Genomic DNA, 6,404 nt, shown 5'->3' with positions numbered 1-6,404 from the left:
TCAAGAATATATTTATGATGAGTTGCTGAAGGGGGTTTTATTTTAATAAAAATATAAAGCGCTTTTTACATTAAATTTCTTTTTATTAATTGATATTTTAAATTTAAGAAGTTAAATAAACATTGTGGCAATTCTAGAAACTATATATTTATTGTATTTTATAATTTAAAATATTATTACACGCAATCATATAATATATATTATCAGAGATCTGCAGGCAGTTGTGTAACACAATGGCCCGCAACCCAGGTGGCATGGGAGTTCCCCAAAAATTTTTGAAAATTTAATGGACCCCCATAAAAAAAATGTCAATTTCTTTCAAAAAAATATTAACCAAAACATTTTGCTTGATGGAGATATAATATCAGGCGCATAACCAAATCCCCAAATAATAAATTTGCCTATTCGTGAACATCATTTTAAGTTAATAAAAAGGTTAACCCTACATATCCCCTCTCTTCAAAAATGTATGCAATATATCTTTATAAATAAGAATTGGAAATAATTTTGTAAAAGTTAACTTTTTAAAATAACGACTATAATTCAAAATATATAGAAAATAAAATCATTTTTATAAAAAAATAAGTGAAACCTCAAATTTATTTTTATTAAAATATAATATAGCCAAGGCCTACAATTAATTCCTAAAGACCTTCAATAAGATTTATGGCGAAAACTCCCACCTAATAGTGTTTTCCTTCCTTAAGAAAAACTGGATACTCTTATATATATATATAAGTACATATCAAGATAACTTAAAAATATCGAAGCGATTATAATTTATCAATTAATATCATTTTTATCAAATCTATATATGATTTATTTGTATTAATGCAATAACTATATATTTGCAATAATTTTAAATTTGATTCAATAAAAGTTATATTCTTACATGATTTTTTAACAAATAAAAGTATTAAACTTATAATGAGGCTCACTTATTTTATGAGCTATTAAACTGTGAAATAAGTAGATATTTGCCGAAATTTTAAACTTGATTCAATAAAAAATATATTTCTACATGAGTTTTATAGCAATATAAAAATATGAAACTTTTAATAAGCCCATTTGTTTGCAAACCCTGCCCGAAGCGCTTTCCTTTCCTTTCAATATTAGAAAAATTATCCCGCCACCCCCCTGTAGATAATTACTGGCTGTGCGCCTGGTAATGGATTAAAACAGTCCCAAATTTATAGTTATAGACAATATATTTTAAAATATATCAAGAATATGAATTCAATTTTTATATTTGTTGTCAAGGATCCTAAGATCGATTTCAAAAGGCGACACATTTTTAATAGCTAGGGAATTAAGTTCAAGATATAAAATAATTCTAAATAATAGAGCAAGAATTATAAGGATAATTGATAGTGTTACATGTTAGTAACTATATATTCTTTTTAACGATATATTCGTTTTGTATTAATATACTTTCTCATTTTAGATAAGGTTAAAGGCGATCGTTTGATATATTATATTTTGTAAATTGGATAACGTATACATTTTTACATGATTGATTGACCTTGGATATAAAAAGAGATTATATGATAAAAACTATCAGTTAATTTTATCAATTTAAAAATATTGAATAAAAGGCGTTATTCTAAAATATAAATTCTCTCAAAACCGACATCTAATATTCTATTTATAAAAATATTGAATAAAAGACGTTATTCTAAAATATTAATTCTCTCAAGACCGACATCTAATATTCTTATTGACAAGACTTTTCCCCTCTTGTCAACAGATACAATTATCAGCCTTAATCACAGATTCTGATCTTAAGACACTTGACTTAGTTAAAAGAAAAGATTACATTTTTTCTGAATATATTCATTATATATATATATAGTGAAGATTTTTCTTGATTAATCAGGTATATATTATTATATGGTTATAAATAAATTTATACAAAAACGTGATTTAATCTTAGTGATATATAAATGGATATAAAAAATATACTAAATATATTTGAAGATAAAAAAAATGATTCAACATAAAATCTTATATCAGAATGTGATTTAAACATTTATAAAGATGAATCTATTCCCAAATCCTATCAAATTTTCTAACTATCCAACAAAAGGTAGGTTCATATCTCATTTATTTAAGTATGTCTGTTTAGGATAGGGTTAGCAAGTCAGTCAATTGACCGGAGGATTATTTGACCTGGTTAAATAGGATCAAATACTCTAAAAAATCTAAAGAAAAAAAAATTAAAAATATGTTAGAAAAAAAGAAAAAAAGTTATTGTGATCACAATTGTGCTTATTTATTGGGTCTCAAAAATCAAGAGGGGCAACCTATTAGTAGTGCATTTAATGACGTATATGATATAATACAGAATTAGTCATTTAGCAAGGTGGTAATGATCAAAATATTTCTAGCGATAACATAAATTTCAGAAGTATAGGCCACATATTTAATAGAAAATTATGTGGAAAACAGTAATTTCCATAAGAAACAATCAGATTTCTGCAGTAAATTGAATTTGTTCACCGTACCCATAAGAGAAATGGGATTTTGCTAACAATTCCTAGTTCTACTAAGTAGGCGTAGCCAGGATTTTCATAAGGGGGGGGGGAAATAAAAAAATTACTGGGGGCTTCGCCCCTAGACTCCCTTTTGGGCGGGCCTTTGGCCCTCTTTTCCACGGCCTTCGGCCGGGTTACTTTAATCTATATATGGTCATAAAATATTTTTACAAATTTTAATAAAAAAAATAGGCCTGGAACAAATACGAAATATACTTTTATTAGTTTATATAAAATAAAAATATAATAGATTACTTGTATTGTATATACCTTAATATAAAAGCATGGTAATAATTTATTCCAAACAATTATAAGAAATTTATTTATAAAAAGTAAGTAGACATATAGTTGATTTTACTCTATTATATAGAATTAGTGATAAAATATTAGGTAAAATTCCACTTTTACAGACATATTTGACAGTTAGAGAATATATTACAGTTAATAATTTAACAAATTTTACTAATCAATGCTCTTGATATTAAATATAGCAACAATTTGCATTTAATTATTTAACGCCATCTATTTATTTTAAGTAAAAATGATATTTAAATTAAATCTTCATATTATTCATCCCACAATGTCTTAAGATATTTTCTGATGTCCTTATCAATATTTTATAGTTTTCTGTAAAATATAAAATTCGCTATATTGGTAAAAATTACTTGATTGTCATTTGATAATATACTGTAAATCTACGACATATAATATTCTACTGTTTGTATTGTGCTTTAATATTTTTTTAATTTATGATTTAATTTTCTCAATAGTTTTATAATTATATTTTACTTTTATTAAGATAAATAAATTAAAATTACTCACTTTATAAAAAAATATATTTGATATATTATATTATTTAGTAATTTTATGGATCTATTATTAATATTTATAATACATTTCACTTCTGTCTTAAGAGTTAAGACTTATCTTTGGCTTATATTCCATTTATTAAAAAACATTTTTAATTCATTTTATATATTTATAAATTTATTTTCCCAAAAATCTATAAATTATGATGAATAGTTTTATAAAAAAAATATCAACTTTTACATTCTTTCTTTTAAATTATTATTTAAGATATATGCATACATATTTGAGGGTCAGGGAGTGGGGGGGACTAAGGTGGATATTTTTTATTAGCTAAAAATGATATTTACAAAAAGTGATAAATTTCTGAAGGGGGGAAATTCCCCCTTGCCCCCCCCTGGCTACGCCTATGCTACTTCATCTTTAGAAATAAATTGGTCGATTTGGGTTGATATTTTTAAAACATAAACCGATTAAACATCTTGACAACAGGAAATAAAAAAATGATATGAATATGAATCAGTACCAGACTCTGCTATCGAGACGAAACATTAATTATATTGAATGATAATAAATTTAATAAATATTTTAAAATTAATATTATAGATTTTTTTAAATAAAGTTAATATTACCTTAAAAAACATTTGAATTTGGTCATAGACCGTATTTGACCATATTTGGCCTGTCAAATACACAAACCTGATTTAGGATCTTATCGTTATTATACACTCCTCAACAATAGGCAAGATAATATTGAATATTAATTGAATAATTGGAAGTTAGGCTATTTAACCAATTATAAGTGATGGCAATTTGTTTATAAGTCTAACCAATTAGTAGAAAATAAAAGACTTAATTTAGTGTAGCCCAAAAATGGAATATCGATTTATATGATAACTATTAGTGGTTAAAGGTAGGATCAGCAAACAATGAATGTCAGAGGTAAAGCCCTCAGATATTTTCAACCGAGTTCGAAATAAAATCCTGGATGGATCACCAGTCGAACCAAACGTTTGACCTAGCCGCATAGGCTATATTTAAAAAACAATCAATAATTAGATCTGAGCACCGAAGCCTTAATTGATGCCGTCGGTCTTTAACGCGGTCCACATCTACACACCATCGAGGTACCTAACGTGGCGCTGTATTTATTTATTATTAATTTAATTTATAATTTAATGTATTAAATTTTTTTTTATAATTTATTTAGGCGCTCTTAGTTCTCTACCACATTGTTAATAGATTTCAATTCATTTTTTAAATTATTTCCTGTCTCATTCCGAAATTTATGTATTTTCTCATTATCAGAAAAAGAGCAAGGAATTTCATTTTTACTCAGATCAGAGTCATATTAAATAATATTATATTTTTATTTAAAAAATTTAGAATGCAACAAAATATAAAGTAGGGAAAAACAATAAATTAGAAATAAGATTTAATAAAATTATAATTTTAATGAATAAATAGTATTTTATCAAGATTCGTGAGCCATAAATAAGTCCTTTTGCATTGAGTATTAATCCAGGGATGTAAAAAATTCTTCTGCTGGGTCTACTGGTTGCAGATATACAAAGAACTTTCCTAACTAAATTAGCAAGCCTGGGAAATGCTCTAAAATTTTTAATGTTTAATTAAATTGCAATAATGTAGAATTAGAATTTAAATGTTCTAAAACAATTTTAAGATTTTAAAATCTGATCAAGTAGTGTCACTAATATCGAATGTTTAAAATATAATTTTAATAAAAAAATATTTTTAAACAAATTACTTGAAGTTCAGTAATTTAAAATCTACATTTTTGCATATTTTCTTTTAGGTAAATAATATCTGAGCAATCAGATTTATTGATTTGTATATAGGCTTCCCATAGGCGTAGCTAGGGGGGGGGGGCAAGGGGAACCCTCCCCCCTTTAGAAATTTATCACTTTTTGTAAATATCATTTTTAGTTAATAAAAAAATATCCCCCTTAGTCCTCCCCCCACTTCCTGACCCTCAAATATGTATGCATATATCTTAAATAATAATTTAAAAGAAAGAATGTAAAAGTTGATATTTTTTTATAAAATTATTCATCATAATTTATAGATTTTTGGGAAAATAAATTTATAAATATGTAAAATGAACCAAAAATGTTTTTTAATAAATGGAATATAAGCCAAAAATTAGTCTTAAGACAGAAGTGAAATGTATTATAATTATTAATAATAGATCCATAAAATTACTAAATAATATAATATATCAAATATAATTTTTTATAAGGTGAGTAATTTTAATTTATTTATCTTAATAAAAGTAAAATATAATTATAAAACTATTGATAAAATTAAGTCATAAATTAAAAAAATATTAAAGCACAATACAAACAGTGGAATATTATATGTCGTAGATTTACAGTATATCTAATTATCAAATGACAATCAAGGACTTTTTACCAATATAGCGAATTATATATTTTACAGAAACTATATAAAATATTGATAAGGACATCAGAAAATGTCTTTTAAAGACATTGTGGTATGAATAATATGAAAATTAAATTTAAATATCATTTTTACTTAAAATAAATAGATTTAAATAATTGAATGCAAATTGTTGCTATATTTAATATCAAGAGCATTGATTAGTAAAATTTGTTAAATTATTAACTGTAATATATTCTCTAACTGTCAAATATGTCTGTAAAAGTGGATACCTAGTATTTTATAACTAATTCTATATAATAGAATAAAATCAACTATATGTCTACTTACTTTTTATAAATAAATTACTTATAATTGTTTGGAATAAATTATTGCCATGCTTTTATATCAAGGTATATACAATACAAGTAATTTATTATATTTTTATTTTATATAAACTAATAAAAATATATTTTATATTTGTTCCAGGATTATTTTTTTTATTAAAATTTGTAAAAATATTTTACCCGGCCGAAGGCCGAGAAAAAACGGGGAAGCCGCCAGTTATTTTTTAATTCCCCCCCCCCTTTATGAAAATCCTGGCTACACCTACGAGGCTTCCATTTCTGAGAACATAAGCAATTATGATTTTCATAATCACCC

The sequence above is a fragment of the Gordionus sp. m RMFG-2023 genome, chromosome 5 (genome assembly GCF_954871325.1).
Source record: "Gordionus sp. m RMFG-2023 chromosome 5, tfGorSpeb1-WG-v2, whole genome shotgun sequence".
NCBI lineage: Eukaryota > Metazoa > Nematomorpha > Gordioida > Chordodea > Parachordodidae > Gordionus > Gordionus sp. m RMFG-2023.
Note: the sequence above shows the minus strand (reverse complement) of the source record.